Genomic DNA, 24647 nt, shown 5'->3' with positions numbered 1-24647 from the left:
GACATTGCTTCAAAAGTTACAGGGAGAAGGCCGGGAGATGGGGTTGAGAAGGAGAGACAAAAAGGATCAGTCATGATTGTATGGTGGAGCAGACGCATTGGGCCAGATGGCTTAATTCTGCTCCTATGTCTTATGGTCTAAATGGTTCACACAGAGAAACTCTGAATCAGGTTTATTATCACAGATAAAATTTATTGCTTTGTGCCAGCATAGCAAGATAGTAAACCTACATCACAATACAGACCCTTCAGCCCACAAAGCTGTGCCGAACATGTACTTACTTTAGAAATTACCTGGGGTTACCCATTGCCCTCTATTTTTCTAAGCTCCATGTACCTATCCAGAAGTCTCTTAAAAGACCCTATTGTATCCGACTACAGCACAGTCACCGGCAGCCCATTCCACACACTCACCACTCTGTGTAAAAAAACTTACCCCTGACATCCCTTCTGTACCTACTTCCAAGCACCTTAAAACTGTGCCCCCTTGTGTTAGCCATTTCAGCCCTGAGAAAAAGCCTCTGGCTATCCCCACAATCAATGCCTCTCATCATCTTATACATCTCCATCAGGTCACCTCTCATCCTCTGTCGCTCTAAGGAGAAAAGGCCAAGTTCACTCAACCTATTCTCATAAGGCATGTTCCCCAATCCAGGCAACCTCCTTGTAAATCTCCTCTGCACCCTTTCTACAGTTTCCACATCCTTCCTCAAGTGAGGCGACCAGAACTGAGCACGGTACTCCAAGTGGGGTCTGACCAGGGTCCTATCTCGGCTCTTAAACTCAATCCTATGGTTGATGAAGGCCAATGCACCATATGGCTTCTTAACCACACAGTCAACCCGTGCAGCAGCTTTGAGTGTCCTAGGACACAGACCCCAAAATCCCTCTGAACCTCCGCACTGCCAAGAGTCTTACCATTAATACTATATTCTGCCATCATATTTGACCTACCAAAATGAACCACCTCACACTTATCTGGGTTGAACTCCATCTGCCACTTCTCAGCCTAGTTTTGCATCCTATCAATGTCCCGCTGTAACCTCTGACAGCCCTCCACACTATCCACAACCCCCAACCTTTTTGTGTCATCAGCAAATTTACTAACCCATCCCTCCACTTCCTCATCCAGGTCATTTATAAAAATCATGAAGAGAAGGGGTCCCAGAACAGATCCCTGAGGTACACCACTGGTCACCAACCTCCATGCAGAATATGACCTGTCTACAACCACTCTTTGTCTTCTGTGGGCAAGCCAGTTCTGGATCCACAAAGCAATGTCCTCTTAGATTCCATACCTCCTTACTTTCTCAATAAGCCTTGGATTAGGTACCTTATTAAATGCCTTGCTGAAATCCATTTACACTACATCTACTGCTCTACCTTCGTCAATGTGTTTAGTCACATCCTCAAAAATTTCAATCAGGCTCATAAGGCAGGACCTGCCCTTGACAAAGCCATGCTGACTGTTCCTAATCATGTTATGCCTCTCTAAATGTTCATAAATCCTGCCTCTCAGGATCTTTTCCATCAACTTACCATCAGCAGTAGAGGAAGACATAAAAATGACTTTAAGTAACAATAGATAGATACATACATACATATAACTAAAGAGGAATAGGGTGGTAGTGTTCATGAACTGTTCAAAAATCTAAAAGCAGAGGGGAAGAAGCTTTTCCTAAAACAGTGAGTGTGTGTCTTCAGACTCCTGTACCTCCTCTCTGATGGTAGTAATGAGAAGGGAAAGGTGTGGGTCTTTAGTGATAGATGCCACCATTTTGAGGCACTGTCTTTTGAACATGCATCTTAAATGTCACTAATGTATCTGTCTCTACCACCACTCCTGGCATGAAGCCGTTCTATGCACTCTCTATGTAAAATACCTATCTCTGACACCACCACACACTTTCCTCCAAACACCTTAAAATTACGGCCTCTTGTATTAGCCATTTTTGCCTTGGAAAAAGTATCTGGCTGTCTACTCTATGCCTCATCGTCTTGTACATCTCTGAGAAATCCCCTCACATCCTGCTTCACTCGGAAGAGAAAAGTCTAGTTTACTAAGTCATGCTTTCTAGTCCAGGCAGCATTCTGGTAAATCTCCTCTGCACCCTCTCCAAAGCTTCTAAATCCTTCCTATAATTAGACAACCAGAACGGAACACAACATTCCAAGTGTGGTCTAACCAGGATTTTATAGAGCTGCAACATTATCTCGTGGCTCTTGAACTCAATCCCCTGACCTATGAAGGCCAACACACCAAACACTTTCTTAACCACCCTATCGTCTTGTGTGGCAACTTTCTTTTAAATATTTCAACATTAGTTTTGGATGATAGAAAAGGTCAGAACAGGTCCACAGGTTAGTGTCCTGGGCTAGTTTTAGGGGAATTAGGGTTGATTGGGTCGCACAAGTTAGTGTCCTGGGCTAGTTTTAGGGGAATTAGGGTTGATTGGGTCGCACAAGTTAGTGTCCTGGGCTAGTTTTAGGGGAATTAGGGTTGATTGGGTAGCACAGTAGGTAGCACATTGTTTTACAACGTCAGCTGTAGGATTGCAGTTTCCTCGCAGTACTCCAGCTTACCCCCACGTTCCAAAGACATATGGGTTAGGGTTAGTAAGCTGTGGACAAGCTACATTGGTACTGGAAGCGCGACTTCACTTGCGGACTCTCCAGCACAATCTTTGCTGATTTGATTTGACAGAAACAACACATTTCATTGTATGTAAATCCCCGGGGCCTGACTGAGTGGATCATCAGACTTTGTGGGAGGCAGAGAAAACCTTGTGGGGCCCTATTTGAGATACTTGCTTCATCATCAGCCACTGATGAATTTCCTGAAGACTGGAAGGTGATCATTTATTACTTATGAAGTATAGCGAGGACAAGACAGCCCGGTATCAGTAGTGGAATTGTTACTGAGGGGAATTTTGAAGGACTGGATCTATTTAATTTGGAGAGACAGCTTAATTAGGATTTAGCAGGTTATCGTGCATGGCTGGTTGTGCTTGACAAAACTTTTAGAGTTATTTTTTGAAGAGCTATCAAAAAGGGTAGACGAAGGAAGGGCAGTTAATATTGTCTATGTTGGACTTTAGTCAGGCTTGCAAGGTACACTGCTTCTGCAATTCAGTGAGAGCGATCGATTAAGTCATATTCTGCAAATTTCAATGATATACTAACAGATAAATACACATGGCTAAGGACAAAGTAAAACTCATTTCCTTTAATGTCAATGGACTGTTAAATCCAATCAAATGAAGTAAAATTCTATCAAAAATGAAAATAGAACAAGCCCATATAGTATATTCACAGGAAACTCACTTAAGTGATAATGAGCATGGAGAATTAAAGAGAATCGGCTTCACTAATTTGTTTTTCTCCTCATATAAATCAGGACATAGAAGAGGAATTGTTATTCTCATCTCAAGCAAGTTAAATTTGGAAAAAGTATTCGAAATGGGAGTTGAGGAGGGCAGATATATTCTGGTAAGGGGTAATATAGACGGAAATCCAGTTACTTTATTGAATATATACGCACCCCCAGGAAGTGATATTAGTTTCTTCCAGAAAATTACTAATATTACGGTAATTGAAACAGAAAGTCTCTTGATATGTGGGGGAGCCTTAAATTTACAATTACAACCAAAGTTCTTCCAATAGAAAAACTTATGAAACAAAGTCCTTACATAAGAAAGTTAACACTCTCTTTGAGGATGTTGGTCTAATTGATATATGGAGGGACCTTTTCCCCGACAGAAGCGATTACACTCATTATTCTGCCCCCATTCTGTATATACAAGAATAGACTATTTCATAATATTTGGAAAAGATAAAGAAAAAGTAATCACCTGTGGAATTGGGACAATAGGTGTAAGTGACCATGCACCTATATATTTATCTGTTGATTTTGACCTACAGCCAAAGAATACTATTTGGAAACTAAATTCAAGTCTACTCAATGATTCCTATGTTAAGGAACAAATTAAAAAAGAAATTGTTCTTTACTTAGAATTCAATGATAATGGAGAGGTTTCACCTCCCATTCTATGGGATACTCTAAAGGCTGTCTTAAGAGGGAAAATTATAGCGATATCTTCATATAAGAAAAAAACAAGGAATAAAACATTAAAGGAATTACAAAATAAGCTGAAGGAACTAGAAAAAAAACACAAATTGAGTTTGGCCCAGGATACACTAGAGGAAATTTAAAATATTAGGAATGAAATTAATAGTTTGGCTACACAAGAAATTAGAAAAAATTTAATGTTTCTGAAACAGAGACAGTATGAAAGTGGATCTAAATCTATGAAAATACTGGCGTGGAAACTGATTAAAAAAGATAACAGAAAATACAATTCATAGAATTAGGGATCCAAGAACAAAACTGATAAAAAATAAGCTAAGTGAAATTCAAGAAGCTTTTAAAATGTTTTACAAAACTCTATATTCCAAAGCTCCAGGGGGAAGCATAGCCCAGATTGACACCTTCCTGAATTCTTTAGAATTACCCACTTTAAGCAAAGAAGAAAATAGAACGATGACTGCTGACATAACTGAAGCTGAACTAAAAACTGCAATTAGTAGACTTAAATTAAGCAAGTCACCAGGATCAGATGGATATACGGCAGAGTGGTATAAAGAGTTTAGAAGTGAGTTAATTCCTGTTTTACTCCCCACACTGAACTGGGCTCTAAGAAAGGCGCAAATGCCACCCAGCTGGAAGGAGGCGATAATCTCAGCTATACCGAAAGAAGGCAAGGATAAAATGGAATGTGCGTCATTTAGACCAATATCTGTTCTTAATGTGGATTATAGAATATTTACCTCCATCATGGCCAAACGATTAGAAGAGTTTCTACCCACACTGATACATAATGAGCAGACAGGTTTTATACAACAACGCCAAACACAAGACAATATATGAAGGTCCCTTCACATTATGGATCATATAAAAAAATAAAATTGAAGCAATAGTGATAAGCGTGGACGCTGAAAAGGCATTTGATTCAGTTAATTGGAATTGTCTTTACAGAGTTTTATATAGATTTGGTCTTCATGACACAATTATTAAAACTATACAGGAACTATACGACAATCCTACTGCTAGGATTAAAATCAATGGATATTTATCTAATAGTTTTAGAAAGGAGCACGAGACAGGGTTGTGCATGCTACTCTTCGCATTATACCTGGAACCATTAGCTCAATACATCAGACAAAATGAAGATATCAGGGGAGTTACTATTAAAGGGACTGAGCATAAATTGGCCTGTGACGCGGATGACATTTTGATCTACCTAGGGCAACCAACATATTCTTTACCTAAATTGATGCAATCCCTTGAACAATATGGCCAATTATCAGGATACAAGATCAACATAGATAAAACCCAACTACTTTCATATAACCATATAACAATTACAGCACGGAAACAGGCCATCTCGGCCCTTCTAGTCCGTGCTGAACTCTTACTCTCACCTAGTCCCACCCACCGGCACTCAGCCCATAACCCTCCATTCCTTTCCTGTCCATATATCTATCCAATTTAACTTTAAATGACAACATCGAACCTGCCTCAACCATTTCTGCTGGAAGCTCGTTCCACATAGCTACCACTCTCTGAGTAAAGAAGTTCCCCCTCATGTCACCCCTAAACTTTTGCCCTTTAACTCTCAACTCATGTCCTCTTGTTTGAATCTTCCCCCACTCTCAATGGAAAAAGCCTATCCACGTCAACTCTATCTATCCCCCTCATAATTTTAAATACCTCTATCAAGTCCTCCCTCAACTTTCTACGCTTCAAAGAATAAAGACCCAACTTGTTCAACCTTTCTCTGTAACTTAGGTGATGAAACCCAGGTAACATTCTGGTAAATCTTCTCTGTACTCTCTATTTTGTTGACATCTTTCCTATAATTCGGTGACCAAAACTGTACACAATACTCCAAATTTGGCCTCACCAATGCCTTGTACAATTTCAACATTACATCCCATCTCCTATACTCAATGCCCTGATTTATAAAGGCCAGCATACCAAAAGCTTTCTTCACCACCCTATCCACATGAGATTCCACCTTCAGGGAACTATGCACCATTATTCCTAGATCCCTCTGTTCTACTGCATTCTTCAATGCCCTACCATTTACCATGTATGTCCTATTTTGATTAGTCCTACCAAAATGTAGCAACCCACATTTATCAGCATTAAACTCCATCTGCCATCTTTCAGCTACTCTTCTAACTGGCCTAAATTTCTCTGCAAGCTTTGAAAACCTACTTCATTATCCACAACTCCACCTATCTTAGTATCATCTGCATACTTACTAATCCAATTTACCACCCCATCATCCAGATCATTAATGTATATGACAAATAACATTGAACCCAGTACAGATCCTTAAGGCACACCGTTACACACCGTCCTCCAATCTGACAAACAGTTATCCACCACTACTCTCTGGCATCTCCCATCTAGCCACTGTTGAATCCATTTTACTACTTCAATATTAATACCTAATGATTGAACCTTCCTAACTAACCTTCCATGTGGAACCTTGTCAAAGGCCTCACTGAAGTCCATATAGACAACATCCACCACTTTACCCTCAACATTCCTAGTAACCTCTTCAAAAAATTCAGTAAGATTTGTCAAACATGACTTTCCACGCACAAATCCATGTTGACTGTTCCTAATCAGACCCTGTCTATCCAGGTAATTATATATACCATCTCTAAGAATACTTTCCATCAATTTACCCACCACCGACGTCAAACTCACAGGCTGATAACTGCTAGGTTTACTCTTAGAACCCTTTTTAAATAATGGAACAACATGAGCAATACACCAATCCTCCAACACCATCCCTGTTTCTAATAACTATAGCCCACCAAGAGAAATTGAAAGTAGATATCCTTGGGCATAGCAAACAGAGTCTGTCAAATATTTGGGCATCATTATGCCAAAAGATTTGGCAAAATTATCAGAATGCAATTATCAAGTCAAGTCACTTTTTATTGTCATTTCAACCATAACTACTGGTACAGTACATAGTAAAAATGAGACAACGTTTTCCAGGACCATGGTGCTACATGAAACAATACAATAACTACACTGAACTACGTAAGGAAAAAACACAAAAACTACACTAGACTACAGTCCTATCCAGGAATGCATAAAGTGCACAAAACAGTGCAGGCATTACAATAAATAATAAACAAGACAATAGGCACAGTAGAGGGCAGTAGGTTGGTGTCAGTCCAGGCTCTGGGTATTGAGGAGTCTGATGACTTGGGGGAAGAAACTGTTACATAGTCTGGTCATGAGAGTCCAAATGCCTCGGTGCCTTTTTCCAGATGGCAGGAGGGAGAAGAGTTTGTATGAGGGGTGCGTGGGGCCCTTCATAATGCTGTTTGCTTTGTGGATGCAGCGTGTGGTGTAAGTGTCTGTGATGGTGGGAAGAGAGACCCTGATAATCTTCTCAGCTGACCTCACTATCCGCTGCAGGGTCTTGCGATCTGAGACGGTGCAATTCCCGAAGCAGGCAGTGATGTAGCTGCTCAGGATGCTCTCAATACAACATCTGTAGAATGTGGTGAGGATAGGGGGTGGGAGATGGACTTTTCTCAGCCTTCGCAGAAAGCAGAGATGCTTCTGGGCTTTCTTCGCTATGGAGCTGGTGTTGAGGGACCAGGTGAGATTCTCCGCCAGGTGAACACCAAGAAATTTGGTGCTCTTAATGATCTCTACGGAGGAGTTGTCGATGTTCAGCGGAGAGTGGTCGCTCCGTGTCCCCCTGAAGTCAACAACCATCTCTTTTGTTTTGTTCACATTCAGAGACAGGTTGTTGGCTCTGCACCAGTCCATTAGCCGCTGCACCTCCTCTCTGTATGCTGATTCATCGTTCTTGCTGATGAGACACAACACGGTCGTGTCATCAGAGAACTTGATGATGTGGTTCGAGCTGTGTGTTGCAGCACAGTCGTGGGTCAGCAGAGTGAACAGCAGTCGACTGAGCACACAACCCTGGGGAGCTCCCGTGCTCAGTGTGGTGGTGTTGGAGATGCTGCTCCCAATCCGGACTGACTGTGGTCTCCCAGTCAGGAAGTCCAGGATCCAGTTGCAGAGGTAGGAGTTCAGGCCCAGTAGGCTCAGCTTTCCAGTTTCTGAGGAATGATTGTGTTGAATGCTGAACTGAAGTCTATGAACAGCATTCGAATGTATGTGTCTTTTTTGTCCAGGTGGGTTAAGGCCAGGTGGAGGGTGATAGCAATGGCATTGTCTGTTGAATGGTTGGGTCGGTACGCGAACTGTGGGGGGGGGGTCCAATGAGGGGGGCAGCAGGGTCTTGATGTGCCTCATAACAAGCCTCTCGAAACACTTCATGATGAAACACATCAGCCTATATATAAAAAAATTAAGGAAAATATAACAAGATGGAACCTAATTCCTTCCCTTGGTCTCAGTTCAAGGATTGAATCTATTAAAATGAATATACTGCCCAGACTACCATATTTCTTTCAGACCCTACCAATAGAAATTAACCAAAATCAATACAATGAATGGAACAAGATGCTATCAAGATATATAAGGCAAGGTAAAAGGCCCAGGGTTCGTCTGAAAACTTTGCAATTAGCCAAAAAAAAGGAGGGATGGGGCCTACCTTCTCTTAGAGATTATTATTTTTCAGCACAGTTGAGAGCCGTGATATGCTGGTGCAACCCATCATATGACGCTCAATGGAAAAACTTTGAGGAGAGGACACCTTCCATCCCCATACAGGCAATTTTGGCTGATAACAACCTACAAAGTTACATAAATACTACTGATAACCCATGGGTGAAGTGGACTGTTAAAATATGGAAAACTATTATAAAAGAATATAAACTAGAGAGAGACATTGCAATTCTTAAATGGTGTGCATATGATTCGGATTTTACGCCGAACAAACTGGATGCTTGATTTAAGGACTGGACAGCTGAAAGAAAAACAGCTATTTGCAATATAATGAAAGAAGGAACACTGTTCAGTTTTGAAATGCTCAAAGAGAAACACTTATTAGAAAAATAAGACTTTTACCGATATTTACAGATGTGACAGTGTGTTAATAGGACGGTTAAAAATGTAACCAAGGCAAGTACATGTCTGATAGAGCTATTTAGAAAAGCATATAATTCAGACAACGGAAGTAGAATCATTTCATGCGTGTATAAGGGTTTGTCAAATCTTAAAACACATTTGACTTCATACATTAAAATAAAATGGGAGAAGGAAGGAGGGATAATAATATCTGAGGAAGACTGGACAATAATATGGAGGTATCAATGGAGTGTACCAGTTCACAGAAATGGAGGAAGTTCGGGTGGAAAAGCTTGATAAGATATTTTATTACACCCTCTCAGAAATCCCATTATGATAGTAACCTCCCTGTTTGCTGGAGAAATTGTGGAAATCAAAATGCAAACCATTATCATATTTTCTGTGAATGCCCTGTTATCAAAGACTATTGGAGTGGGATACACAATGCCCGACAAGACATCTTTAAATGCGAAATACCCTTAGAAAGTAAGACCATATATTTTGGATATATACCTTAAGAATGGTTGAAAAGAGATAAATATTTAATGAACGTACTGCTGGTGGCTGGTAAAAAGACCCTTACCAGGAAATGGTTATCACTGGAGAGCCCAACTTTAAATGTACGGATGGAAATTACAATGGACATTTACAAAATGGAGAAGATAACAGCATCTGTTAATTATAAGTTGGAACAATTTGATTCATACTGGGAAAAATGGTTTAACTATATAACACCTCATAGGCCTGATTTTATTCTCACAAGTCAATGAATATGTTGCTAAAAAAAAGATTACTCTCTACTTTGTACATAGTTTTCTTCTTTTGATTGTTCTTTCTTTCCTCTCCTTTCTATAAGTGTATACCTCAGATAAATATTATGTGGAGATTTGTGACAAATATGACTATGATATATATGTACAGGATCTGAAATACTTCTTATGGGAAGTTTTGTTTGATGATGAACTTCAATAAAAAAATAAATTACAAAAAAAAAAGAATTCATTAAGAGCTCGTTGGGTGGATTCAAAATTGGCTCATAGATAGGAAGCAGAGGCTGGTGGATTTAAGTGGTTTCTCAGAATGGAAACCAGAGACTAGTGGCATGCTGCAGGAGAGGCCGTTTGTACCACTATTATTCATTATTTATATAAACAATTTGGATGCAAATGCATAAGGCTTGATCGGTAAATTTGCAGATGACACAAAATTAGGTGTTGTTGATAATTCTCAATTACAGGGAAATCTAGGTCAGTTAGAGAAATGGGCTGAGGTGTGAAGTGTGGTATTCCTAACTGACACTTTGAAAACATGGTCAAAAATTGAAAAATTATGAAAAGTGAGTTATAAAATATGTAACTAAAAATACTGAGATCAATCCAATTCAGTCAAATATGTTTAACTGTACATGGGCACATAGAACAACACAGCACAGGAATTGGCCTTTCCACCCACAATGTTATGCTGAACCAGCAGAAAAGCACCCAAACCTTATCCCTCCCACCTACACCATGTCCATATCATTCCATCTTCTTTACATTCATGTGCCTATCCAAATATCTCTTAAAAGGCTCTAATGTATTTGCCTCTACCACTACACAATGCAGGTCATTCCAGGCATTTACTCTCTGAGAGTAAAAAAAACTTACCCCTCACATCCCCTTTCAACCTACCGCCTCTCACCTTCAATGCATGCCTTCTGGTACTGGACGTTTCAACCCTGGCAAACAGATCCAGCCTGTCTACTCTGTCTGTGCCTCTCATAATCTTACAAACCTCTATCAGATCTCCGCCACTCCAAAGAAGAAAACCCAAGTTTGTCCATCCTCTCATTATAGCACATGCCCTCTAAACCATCTTCGTAAACCTTTTCTGCACCCTCTCCAAAGCTTCAACATCCTTCCTATCATGGGGTGACCAGAACTGTACACAATACTCCAGATGTGGCCTAACCACAGTTTAATGAAGTTGCAACATAACCCCTTGACCTTTCAACTCAATGCCTCAACTAATAAAAGCAAGTATTCTATAAGCTTCTTAACCATCTTATCAACCTGTGTCGCCACTTTCAAGGAGCTAAGAACTTGGATCCCGAGACCTCTCTGCTCAGTAACGCCGTTAAGGACCTTGCCCTTAACAAGTTTGCATTTGCCCTGCTGAGCTGCAACACCTCACATTTATCTGGGTTAAACTCCATCTGCCATTTCTCTGCCCACATCTCCAACTGGTCTAAACTGCACTGTATTCTTTGCCAGTCTTCTACACTATCCACAAATCTTGGTATCATCTGCAAATTTACCAGCCCACCCATCTATCTTTTCATCTAGGTCATTTATATATGTCGCAAACAGCAGAGGTCCCAGCACAGTCCCTGGAGAACTCCACTGATTACAGACATCCAGCTCGAATAAGCCCCTTCCATCACTACCCACCTTCTATGCGCAAGTCAGCTCTAAATCCAAGCAGCCAATTTGCCACAGACCCCATGCATCTTAATCTTCTGCATTAGCCTACCACAAGGGACTTAGTGAAACACCTTCCTAAAATTCACGCTGAGAGCATTCACTGCCCTATCTTCATCAATCTGTCTTATCCCCTTGTCAACTCTCTGCTGAAGTGTACGATACTTGCAATTTTGCTAAATGCAATTAACTTTAAGGATTTTAAATCCTAATCTTTTTCTAGAATCTAATTACAACTGACATTTCAGTTTGACCAAAACATTGTTGTTTTTTTTTAAAGTCGTAAACCACTTGCTTCTGGAAGTTACACAGTTAATTAGGCAGCTAACTGGAAGTGGCTGAATAAATTACTGAAAGAAAAACACTTAAATAGAGCTCCATTAAAACACTATTTCCAAATCTGATTGAAACCAAAGTAGGGATAGGGGTAATCAACACAGAGGACAGCTGCAGCAAGTTAAACATAAACACTGATAAACTTACAGAAGAACAAATAATTGGGCCAGGTTCAACACAGACAAATACAAGGTTGCGTGTTTTGATCAGGATAAGAAGTCCACTTGTGACCTGGACAGCAAGCAGCAGAACAAAGGGTGTTCTCGAGGTACAAATATACAAATTACTGAAAGCTGTACCACAAGTTACTAAAGCAATAAAGGAAGCAAAGCAGTTCCCCTCCCCACTCCACCTCAACATCTGTAGATTTTCTTTTGTTATCAGTGTTTATTTCTGGTGGGACATAACTGAAAACCGGGGACATTATGCTGAATCTTCATTGAACATTGGAACACCGTCATGGGATGGGCTGATACACAAACACAGTTCTAAAAATGCCCCGCTCCATAGCTATTCGATCAAAACCTTCCATTAATTGAGTTCAACACTGGACCTTTTGTCGAGAAAAAGCCCAGTTTGTTCACTTTCCTGGTATCATCCCTCTCAAGTACCCCCATGTCCTCTCTCAGATCAACCCCTTTCATTACATTCAGCAGAATTGCTAAACCTGCGGCAGATCAAACACAGCACACATTAAACAGATAGATTTAAGACCATAAGCCAAAGGAGCAGAATTAGGCCATTCAACCCATCAAGTCTGCTCTGCCATTCGATCACGGCTGATCCCGGATCCCACTCAACCCCATACCTTCTCACCATATCCTTTGACATCCTGACCGATCAGGAAACAATCAACTTACGCCTTAAATATACCCACGGACTTGACCTCCACCACAGTCTGTGGCAGAGCATCCCACAGATTCACTATACTCTGCCTAAAAAAAAATCCCTCCTTACCTCTGTTCTAAAAGGTCACCACTCAATTTTGAGGCAGTGCCCTCCAGTTCTGGATATCCCCAACATAGGAAACGTCCCTTCCACATGCACCCTATCTAGTCCTTTCAGCTTTCAGTAAGTTTCAATGAGATCCCCCTGTATCCTTCAACATTCCAGTGAGTACAGGCCCAAAGCTGCCAAATGATCCTCATATGTTAACTCCTTCATTCCCAGAATCATCCTCATGAACCTCCTCTGGACTCTCTCCAATGACAACACATCATTTCTGAGAAATGGAGCCCAAAACTGTTGACGATACTCCAAGAGCAGCCAGACTAGTGTCTTATAAAGGTTAAGCATTATCTCCTTGCTTTTATATTCTATTCCCCTTGAAATGGACGTCAACATTTCATTTGACTTCTTTACCACAGACTCAATCTGTAAATTAAACTTCTGGGAGTCTTGCACAAGGATTCCCAAGTCCAACTGCACCTCTGATGTTTGAACCTTCTTCCCATTTAGATAATAGTCCACACTATTGTTACTTTTACTAAAGTGCATTATCATACATTTTCCAACACTGTATTCCATCTGCCACTTTTTTGCTCATTCTTCCAATTTATCCTGCCGCAATCGCATTGCTTCCTCAGCACTACCTACCCCTCCAACTATCTTTGTATTATCCGCAAACTTTGCCACAAAACCATCAATTCCATTACCCAAATCATTGACAAACAACATGAAAAGTAGCGGTTCCAACACTGACCCCTGAGGAACATCACTAGTCACTAGCAGCCAACTAGAAAAGGCCCCTTTATTCCCACTCACTGCCTCCTGCCCGTCAGCTATTCCTCCATCCATATTAGTATCTTTCCTGTAACACCGCAGGATTTTATCTTGTTAAGCAGCCCCATGTGTGGCACCTTATCAAATGCCTTCTGAAAATCCAAGTAAACGATATCCACTACCTCTCTTTTGTCCACCCTGCTTGTTATCTCCTCAAAGGACTGCAACAGATTTGATAGGCAAGATTTCTCTTTACTGTACCATGATGATGTTGACTTATTTTATTATTAGTCTCCAAGTACCCCAAAACTTCATCCTCAGTAATAGACTTCAACACTTTCTCAAGCACTGAGGTTCGGCTAACTGGCCTATAGTTTCCTTTCTTTTACCTTCCCCCCCTTTCTGAAAGAGTGGAGCCCAAAACTCAAGGAGATCTTGTGACTTTCTTGTGAAAATGATGTAATGGTCTTTTGGAGGTCACCTGATGTAATTTTCCCGCTGATGTGAGGTCACATGATGACATGTTCACCACGGGTATAAGAGGGAAGATCTCTGGTGACGCAGTTAGTTTTCCAGCTAAAACGTTAGTCAGTGTCTCCGTTCCATTGCGTATTTGTTTTATGACGCAGTTTCATTTTTAAAACGGAGTGTTACGTTCTGTTGCAAGGTACAATAGCTCTGGACTGGCAATTTCTGCTAGATTTGTTGATGTACCTTTTCAGTAGTATTGGAGAGTGAAGACTTTATTGAAGTACAGGACCTGAAGGATTAAGAGAAGTCGGTATTGTTCGGCAGTTTAATAAAGGATCAACCTTATTGAGTCTTCGTTGAAGAAGTAGCGACCTGCATTAAAGATAACTCTAGCAAAAAAAGCAAGGAAGTTCATGCAGGGTGCTCTCTAGAAATTAAGATCAGTTGTTTTAAGCCGTTTATTTCCTTCCTCGTGAATCCTTTGGACAGAACCAGCAAGAAAGTCGCGTCTATGAAGAAATCCTTCTCCAGAGAAATCTCTCCCAAATGGATGTATAAATCTGTTGGACTTTCGAATTTACCATTTTTAAGAACTGTATTTGACTTTACCGCTTTAAGAACTGTTTTCGAATTTATCGCTTTAAGAATCAATACCGAGCGACGATTTGTTGAACAGCCGCATAGCGGTTAACTTCTGGTTAAGGTTTTTGTTTGTTTTTTATTGTTTATCCATGTTTAATAAATGTTTGGTTGTTTTTATATAAACTGACTCGATTGATATTCAGTGTTGCTGGTTACGTAACAGTGGAGTGACATTTGCAAATTTCCAGTCCTCCGGGACTATGCCAGAATCAGGTGACTTTTGAAAGATCGTGACCAATGCATCTGTTACCACTTCTGCAACCTCTCTCAGGACTCCGGGATGTAGTCCATCTGGTCCAGGTGACTTATCCACCTTAAGAGCTTCGAATTTATCTAGCGGTTTTTCCTTTGTAATAGCAATGGCACTCACTCCTGCTCCTTGACACTCACGGACCCTCTGGCACACTGCTAGTGTCTTCCACAGTGAAGATTGATGCAAAGTACCCATTAAGTTCATCTGCCATTTCTTTGTCCCCCATTACTACCTCACCAGAATCATTTTCCAGTGGTTCAATATCAACACTCACTTCCCTTTTATTCTTTATATACTGTAAGAAATTTTAGTATCCTTCTTTATATTAATGGCTATTTTTACACTCGTATTTCATCTTTTCACTTCTTATAGCTTTTTATTTGCCTTCTTTTGGGTTGGGGGGGTAGGGGGCCTCAGTCACTTTGCAGTGGGGCGTGTCACTGTAGCTTTGTGCAAATGCAACTGATGCTCAAACTGAGCTGCATGTAACAATGCAGAACCTATTATGTTACAGTAACACAGTCTATTTACATTATCAGTAAGATAATATCCGTGAATAACCTTAAAAACCTAGTCTTAAATGCATCTGACTCAGGGGAATGTTTCTGACTATATTCCCTATCTATGCCTCGCTCAGTTTTATTTACCTCCAAGATTCACTCCTCTCCACCCTCACCCGGCTCCTCCACTTCAAGGAAATCAAACCCAGCCTCACCTCATCACTGAACCGCTCCATGACAGGCAATGGACTGGTGAGTCTCGCCAGCACCTTCTCACATTCTACCTATAGTATTGTGGCCACAGTACTGCAGCTGTGGGTTTTTTTTTTAAACCTCCTTCCCCACATGTGGAAAATTGGATCAGCAAGATTGCTAATGACACTAAGATTGGAGGCATTATGGACAGCGAGGAAGGCTTTCAAAGCTTGCGGAGGAATCTGGACCAACTGGAAAAATGGGCCAGAAAATGGCAGATGGAATTTAATGCAGACAAGTGTGAGGTGTTGCATTTTGCTAGGACAAATCAAGGTAGGACATACACAGTAAATGGTAGGGCACTGAGGAGCGTGGAGGAACAAAGAGATCTGGGAGTTCAGATACATAATTCCCTGAAAGTGGTATCACAGGTAGACAGGGTTGTACAGAAGGCTTTTGGCATCCTGGCATTCATAAATCAAAGTATTGAGCATAGGAGTTGGGATGTTATGGGGAGGTTGTACAAGACATTGGTGAGGCCAAATTTGGAGTATTGTGTACAGTTCTGGTCACCGAATTATAGGAAGGATATCAATAAGATTGAAAGTGTGCAGAGAAGATTTACTAGGATGTTGCCAGGTCTTCAGGAGTTGAGTTACAGGGAAAGATTGAACAGGTTAGGACTTTATTCCTTGGAGCGCAAAAGAATGAGGGGAGATTTGATAGAGGTTTACAAAATGATGAGGGGTATAGACAGAGTAAATGTGTTCTTTCCACTTTGATTAGGAGAGATAAAGACGAGAGGACATGGCTTTAGGGTGAAAGGGGAAAGGTTTAGGGGGAACATTAGGGGGAACTTGTGGTGGGAGTGTGGAACAAGCTGCCATCTGACGTGGTAAATGCGGGCTCACTCTTGGGAAGTTTTAAGAATAAATTGGATAGATACATGGATGGGAGAGGTCAGGAGGGTTATGGACTGGGTGCAGGTCAATGGGACTAGCGGAATAAAGTTTTAGCACAGACTAGAAGGGCCAAATGGCCTGTTTTCTGTGCTGTAGTGTTCTATGGTATACCCCAGCTCTGCCATTTGCCTTCATCTCCTTAAGGACCCATGTTGCCACTTTCAGAGATCCACGTGTTTTCTTTCCTTCAGTTTTCTGACTGCTTACTGTTCATTATGTCCTCTTCTTAGTTAGTCCTCCCAAAATGTACGACCTTATTTTTCTGGGTGATGCAAAATCTGCTACTGCTCTACACAATTTACCAATTGAACATTGTTCAGTAATCAGACTACCCACCTCACTGTCAACATCACAATCAATTTTCATGTCTTCTAATCTAACCTCCACATTCACATCAGGTCATTATTGTACATTATGTGAAGGCCCTAACACCAGTCACTGAGATGCACCAATGTTCACAGGCTTCCAAACATAAGCAACCTACTATGATCCAGTTGGTAGTTTAATTGATTACTGTAAAATGTCCAGTGATAAGGCTAGGGTTAAAATCAATGGTGGGCCAGAAGGTCCTGTTCCATGCTGTATCTCTAAAATAAATGTATGTGTTTAAAATCTTCTGTGTCCAATTACCAAGCCAATTTGCTAAACCACTTGGATACCATGGTCTCCAGCTGCCTGGATCAGATTCCCATGTGGGACCAATTGTACTCCCCTCACTGCACATTCAGTAGTGACTTCAATATACTTGATTCAATTAGTCAGACAAATTTATCCTTTACCAACATTATATCAAGACTACCCAACTTGATTTATCCTGACTTCTGTATAGTTTTCCAATAATTTCCTTACCATGGCCATATAACACACTGGTCTGTAATAAGCTGGCTGATCCCTGCTATCTTTCTTGAACCAGAGGTACAGTACTGTGCAAACGTCTTGGGTACTTACATATAGCTGGCAATTCTCAGAGTTTTGCACAGTACTGTAGTGATTTTAGGTATTGCACTGTACTGCTGCCACAAAAAAAAATCACCGTATATGTGAGTGATGATAAACCCGATTCTGATATGGGACTGAGAGTGGGAAGGGGGCAGCGAGAAGGGAATCATAGTTGGGAATACGGGAAGGGAGGGGGGAGGGGGGAGAGGGGAGAGGGAAGCACCAATGAGACATTCTGAAATGATCAATAAACCAATTGTTTGGAAGTAAGGAATTAAGGATTGAAGGGCACCCTTTCAGACCAGAAATGCGAAGAAATTTTTTTAGTCAGAGGGTGGTGAATCTATGGAATTTGTTGCCACGGGCAGCAGTGGAGGCTAAGTCATTGGGTGTATTTAAGGCAGAGATTGATAGGTATCTGAGTAGCCAGGGCATCAAAGGTTATGGTGAGAAGGAGGGGGAGTGGGACTAAATGGGAGAATGGATCAACTCATGATAAAATGGTGGAGCAGACTCGATGGGCCAAATGGCCAACTTCTGCTCCTTTGTCTGATGGTCTTATGGAATCAAATGACCTTGCCTGATATCTCAGGGCTGGGTATGTCTGCACCTGTGCCACCTCTGCCCTGGCACTCCCGTCATCAGTCCAGCGCCGCTCCCCCGTCATCCGTCCCACACCATTCCCGTCATCCGTCCCACACCAGTCCCGTCATCCGTCCCACACCAGTCCCGTCATCCGTCCCACACCAGTCCCGTCATCCGTCCCACACCAGTCCCGTCATCCGTCCCACACCAGTCCCGTCATCCGTCCCACACCGTTCCCCTCATCCGTCCCACACCGTTCCCCTCATCCGTCCCACACCATTCCCGTCATCCGTCCCACACCATTCCTGTCATCCGTCCCGCACCGCTCCCCCGTCATCCGTCCCGCACCGTTCCCCCGTCATCCGTCCCGCACCGTTCCCCTCATCCGTCCCGCACCGTTCCCCTCATCCGTCCCGCACCGTTCCCGTCATCCGTCCCACACCGTTCCCATCATCCGTCCCACACCGTTCCCGTCATCCGTCCCACACCATTCCCATCATCCGTCCCACACCATTCCCACAGCGCTCCACCCTTGCCATTCCCAACATCCTTTGCTCCTGCCAGATTTACAAACACTCTCCACTCCATGTTGACAAATACAGAATTATGCAAAAATGTTAGGTGTCATATATATATGTGTGTGTGTATATATATATATATATCTCTAAGACTTTTGCACAGTACTGTACCACGATACTCCCTGTATAGTCATGACTGCATGGTCAGATTCTGCTGTCGTTTGCAGATGATACCATTGTAGTGGGCCGTATCTCAAATAACAATAAGCCATCATACAGGAAGGTGATAGAGAGTATCATGGTGTCCTAGAGTCATGAAATATTGCAGTATAAAAACAGGCCGTTCTATCTAGTCCAGGGGTTACCAATCTTCTTTATGCCACGGACACAATACCATTAAGCAAGGGGTTTGTGGCCCCAGGTTTGGAACCTCTGATCCATCTGAGTTGAAATACTATCTACCTGATTCCATCAAACTGCACCCGGAACATAGTCCTCCATACCTTTCCCATCCATGTTCCTACACAAACATGTCTTAAATGCTGCAATCGAACCCACACCCATCATTTCTGCTGGCAGCTCGTTCCACGCTTTCTCCAGCCCTGAGTGAGAAGTTCCCCCTCAGGTTCACCTAAAAAGCATTACACCTTTCACCCTTATCCCACGCCCTCTAGTTCTAGTCTCACCCAACCTCACTGGAAACAAAGCGTGCTTGCATTTACAAAGTGCAGACATGAAGACTACAACAGAGTTCTGTTCCTTAGAACCGTTTGTAAAGTGAGCCATTTGTAAGTCAGAAATCAATAAAGTATGGGGGGGGGGTCACAGAAATTTCTGTTACAGGAGAGCAAGCGGTTGCCAGTCAGCCTCACGGACCTAGTGAGCTCATAGCCTCCACCCAGTGCTCCCAGCCCCTCATCATTACAGCTCAGGAGGTGGGGTTGGAGAACATAGTTCTCAACTGGCACAGCAACTCTGTAGCAGTCAGCAAATTTATTCCAAAAGCTTCCCAAATGTTCACTATGCTCCAGTTGGGAACTGCACTACTTAACAAATGTCCAACTCTTGGTCACTCAACCTGTAGCTCCCACCCCACCCCCAGCACAACTGAAGAAGGGGAGCAGTTCGAACCTACTAGCCCAAGACTGGTCCACACTAACCCTTGAACAGAGGTTTGTATAGGGCAACATTGACACCTGTCCACAACAGCCCACACCTTCTAGGCCAGTCTCACCTTGCTGTTCCTGGTGACACTCTTTCCACGGCGGGAGAGACAAACAAATCGTGTCTATCTGAAAAACACAGATTGCACAGTCAGCATTGTGCCTGCTCCCTGAGCTCCCACTGGAACCATCTTACTGTCCCATCTCACCTCATCATCACACTACACCAACCCACACCAAACAACCCCACATCACCACCCACCCCACTACCCCAAACTCAACCCCATCACACCTCACTCCCCAACCCCATCTCACCATACTGCCCACCACAAACTCAACCTCATCTCACTACATCACCCCACCAACCCAAACTCAACCACATCTCACCATCCCATTCCCTACCCCACCAGAAACTGAACATCTCACCACACTTCCTGACACCATCACACCACACTGCCCACCCCAAACTCAATCACATCTCACCACATCATCCCACCACTCTAAACTCAACCACATCTCACCACATCATCCCACCACCCTAAACTCAACCACATCTCACATCATCCCACCATCCTATACTCAACCCCATCTCATCACCCCAACACAAACTCAACCACATTTCACCAACCCCACCCTAAACTCAACTCTATCTCACCACCTTCACCCCACCCCAAATTGTGATATAAACCTTAACCATATCGCAACACATCATCCCACCACCCTGAACTCAACTCCATCTCACCACCCCACCCCATCTCACTGCCCCTACCTCAAACTCAACCACATCTCACTGCCCCTACCCCAAATTCAACCATGCCTCACCGCACTCCCCGATACCATCAACCCACCCCACCCAAACAACCTTATCTCACCACACTCCCCAACACTATCACACCACCCTGACACCACCACAAACTCAACCCCATCTCACCACGCCGCCCCATACCATCACAGTCACATCCCCACCCATCGCACCACCCAAATGCATCCAACCCCATCTCTTTCCCTCTCAACCACTTGAACCAACTACCCCATCAATAATCTGCTCTGCCCCCCCATCTGCTTCATTTTTTTTCTTCTTATAAAGTTTAATGGCATTTGGCAGACTAATATAGGGTAATTACTGCCACCTACAGAGTTGGAATGGAGCAAAGAGACAGGAAGTAAACCCACTACATTCTACATCATAAAATAAAACTCAGATAGTATCAAAAAGGCTATGCTTTTCAGATAGTCCAATACACTCTTATACACATTACAATGGCAGTGATATCCTGACAAACTTCCCATGTTAAACAAGGGAGGATCTACAAATGCTGGAAATGCAAGCAATGCACACAAAATACAGGACTGCCAAAGGGTCTCAGCCTGAAACGTCGACTGTACTTTTTTCCATAGATGCTGCCTGGCCTGCTGAGTTCCTCCAGCATTTTGTGTGTGTTTCCATGTTAAACAATATGTTCAAATCAAAGATTTCAATATAGCAATTAGATGTTCCCTTTGCACCTCATAGGAAATGCATTCAAACAACATATGTTGCACTGTCTTGACAAGTGCGCTCCCTGCAAATGCCCGTATACTCGCATTAATTGAACAGGGAATTACTCAACCTGGTATGACCAATACAAAATGTAAAAGTGCAACTTCTTCCCTCCTTTTATACACAGCTCCCAGTTGAGGTAACACCTGTATGATTGTCATTGGATCTTCTGAACCATCTTTGTAGATATATATGTAAGAAACCATAATATTGGCCTTTCTGTGCCATCTTGATCTTTTCTTGAAGATCCGAATCAACCACAGGCAAAGGGAAAACCCATGGAGGTACGACAGAAAGGGATACACTGGGACCACAATCCCCTTTAAACAACGCAACATTTTGTGCCCATTCATTTCCCAATCATCCAAAACGGAGAACTTTCCGAATACAATTGCTCCCAACACTCCACTAATATTGCCAAAATTGGCTAACCAACTTTATGTCCTCTTACATTAACCAATAAACCATTGGTAACTGTAACCTGTGTAGATATAAAGGTAATTCACCCATTTCTACTAGTAATGTTGATGCTAATAGCACCACAACAAAATGCCTTAACTTTATCTAAGGGCTTTAAGACCACTGGTGTGGCTGATCCATGAGCAACACATCCATAATCAAAGACACATCTGATTAAAGCAATATATATATATATTTCTTTAAGTGACGTCCTACTCCGCCCAATCACATTCAACGAAGCACCTGAACACCTTAAGGGCTTATTATTAACACTTCTCTAGAATTTTATTCACCTACACTTTCCATATTAGCCTTGTGTCTATCCACAAGGAAGCTTTACCATATAACCTGAGATCAGTTGTGGGCGTAATGTACCTTTAAAAAAAAACAATTTGAGCCTTTGCAACAGAGAATTTAAATCCCCACCGTTCTCCCCATTTCTCTACTTCATTAATAGTTGCCTACAGTTTCCTAACTATATACTTTATATTCCTTACCCTTCTACTTCAGATTAGCAAAGAACAGGCCAATATATTAAATTAATTAACTCATAACCAGTAAATGGTGACCGGCGACCTGCGACAACTCACCCCCGCTGCCTCTGTCTCTGCGCTACGCTCCGACACCGCGCATGCGTCGCCTGCAACTCGCTACCGATTGACGGCGCTGCGGTCACCTGACTGCAGCCGCCCGCAGTGGGGGGGGGGAGTCCCCGGTGCGCAGCGCTGCCTCGTCCCCGGGAGCCCGTCCCCGACCCCGGGGCGCGGAGTCTCCCTAATCTCATTGTGATATGATGCAGTATAGACTCCCTCAACCTCCAACTCCATCACGCCAGTTCCTTTTAGAAACCCTGCAGCACAATACAGGCCCTTCGGCCCACGATGCTGCACCGAACGTGTACTTACTTTAGGAATTATCCATAGCCCTCTTATTTTTCTGAGCTCCGTATACATGACCAGGAGCCTCTCAAAAGACCCTGTCGTATCCGCCTCCACCACCGTCACCGTCAGCCCAATCCACGCACTCACCACCCTCTGCGTGAAAAAACCTACCCTTAACATCTCCTCCAGATCTACTTCCAAGCACCTTAAAACTGTGGCTTCTCGTGCTAGCCATTTCAGCCCGGGGGGGGGGGGGGACAGTCTAATTTTCTGAAATGTTTTCAACATTCAAGCGCTTTTTAAAAAAAAAATCTAATTGAGGTTAGGGTAGACTACTTGAGCACTTCGGCTAATGAAGAGAATTGTTCGGCCTCTTTAGTCACTTGCCCTAAGACGATGGGGTATATCTCTGTGGTGGGACAGATAAATAACCCGATCTGGTATAGGTTCCGAGAAGGGTTGGGGATTCTTGAACAGATGCGCCCACCTCAGGGAAGTTGTCCTTGTCGTAAGGTCGGGCAAATCTATGTCTTTCTCTACATTTCATGGACTTCCAAGATGCTGGTAGAACCTGTTCTACCTGGGTCTGATCACATGGTGCGTGCTGCAGGACTATTGTTCCTCTGGTGAATTAGTCTGAAACCCAGACAGCTTCACCACTCCTGAATGGTGACAAAGATTTTGCTCTGTGTCGGAGATCGTGTATGCGCTGCGTTTTCTTACGGTGTTTTGTCTCAGACTTTCTCGCTTTGTTTAAGTCCGGTAAGTGAGGTTGGAGAAGGGAAGGAAGGACAGGCAGGCTGGTTCTCAGTCCCAGCTCATTGACAGCTCTGATGGGCTGCATTCATTTGTCTGTGGGTACTGTGGACTACTAGCGGCACATTTGGATAGCAGTAACAGGATAGGTCCGAGTCAGCGAAGGGGAAATCATGCTTGACTAATCTTCAGGAATTTTGAGGATATAACTATGAAAATGGACATGGGAAAGCCAGTGGATGTAGTGTACCTGGACTTTCAGAAAGCCTTTGATAAGGTCCCACATAGGAGGTTAGTGGGCAAAATTGGAGCACACGGTATTGGGGGTATGGTACTGACATGGACAGAAAATTGGTTGGCAGACAGGAAACAAAGAGTAGAGATTAACGGATCCCTTTCAGAATGGCAGGCAGTGACTAGTGGGGTACCACAGTGTTCAGTGCTGGGACCGCAGCTGTTTACAATATACATTAATGATTTAGATGAAGGGATTAAAAGTAACATTAGCAAATTTGCAGATGACACAAAGCTGGGTGGCAGTGTGAAATGTGAGGAGGATGTTATGAGAATGCAGTGTGACTTGGACAGGTTGGGTGAGTGGGCAGATGTATGGCAGATGCAGTCTAATGTGGATAAATGTGAGGTTATCCACTTTGGTGGCAAGAACAGGGAGGCAGATTACTATCTGAATGGTGTCAAGTTAGGAAAAGGGGAAGTACAACGAGATCTAGGTGTCCTTGTTCATCAGTCACTGAAAGTAAGCATGCAGGTACAGCAGGCAGTGAAGAAAGGTAATGGCATGTTGGCCTTCATAACAAAAATTAACAAAATTGTAATAGGTTTGTCAGGCAGGATTTTCCTTTAAGGAAACCATGCTGGGTTCTGCCTATCTTGACATATGCCTCCAGGTACTCCTAACCTCATCCTTGACAATTGACTCCAACAACTTCCCAACCACCGATGTCAAGCTAACAGGTCTATAATTTCCTTTTTGCTTCCTTGCCCCCTTCTTAAATAGCAGAATGACATTTGCAATCTTCCAGACCTCTGGAACCATGCCAGAATCTATTGACTTTTGAAAGGTCATCGCTAATGCCTCTGCAATCTCCACGGCTACTTCCTTCAGAACACGAGGGTGCATTCCATCTGGTCCCAGAGATTTATCTACCTTTAGACTATTCAGCTTCC

The 24647-nt window shown here is 42.7% G+C and overlaps 1 protein-coding gene across 8 annotated transcripts in view; it reads right to left on the bottom strand.

Annotated features, from left to right (window-relative positions):
* The window catches only part of faxdc2 (fatty acid hydroxylase domain containing 2), a 104279-nt gene extending 81785 nt beyond the window's left edge, over nt 1-22494 (bottom strand). Inside the window, exons 1-2 of one of the 8 annotated variants that reach the window (XM_063053106.1) lie at nt 22413-22473; nt 19895-19952 (exon numbers count right to left, since the gene is read on the bottom strand). The gene's annotated coding sequence lies outside the window, so the exon portion shown is untranslated. Of the gene's footprint in view, nt 1-19894; nt 19953-22319 lie in introns of all 8 variants that reach the window. The other 7 variants (XM_063053109.1, XM_063053105.1, XM_063053107.1 and 4 more) reach the window with 7 other exon arrangements.
* Between the last annotated feature and the right edge of the window lie 2153 nt (nt 22495-24647).

The sequence above is a fragment of the Mobula hypostoma genome, chromosome 7, assembly GCF_963921235.1.
Source record: "Mobula hypostoma chromosome 7, sMobHyp1.1, whole genome shotgun sequence".
NCBI classification, from domain to species: Eukaryota; Metazoa; Chordata; class Chondrichthyes; order Myliobatiformes; family Myliobatidae; genus Mobula; species Mobula hypostoma.
This window is presented reverse-complemented; position numbering and strand designations above follow the sequence as displayed.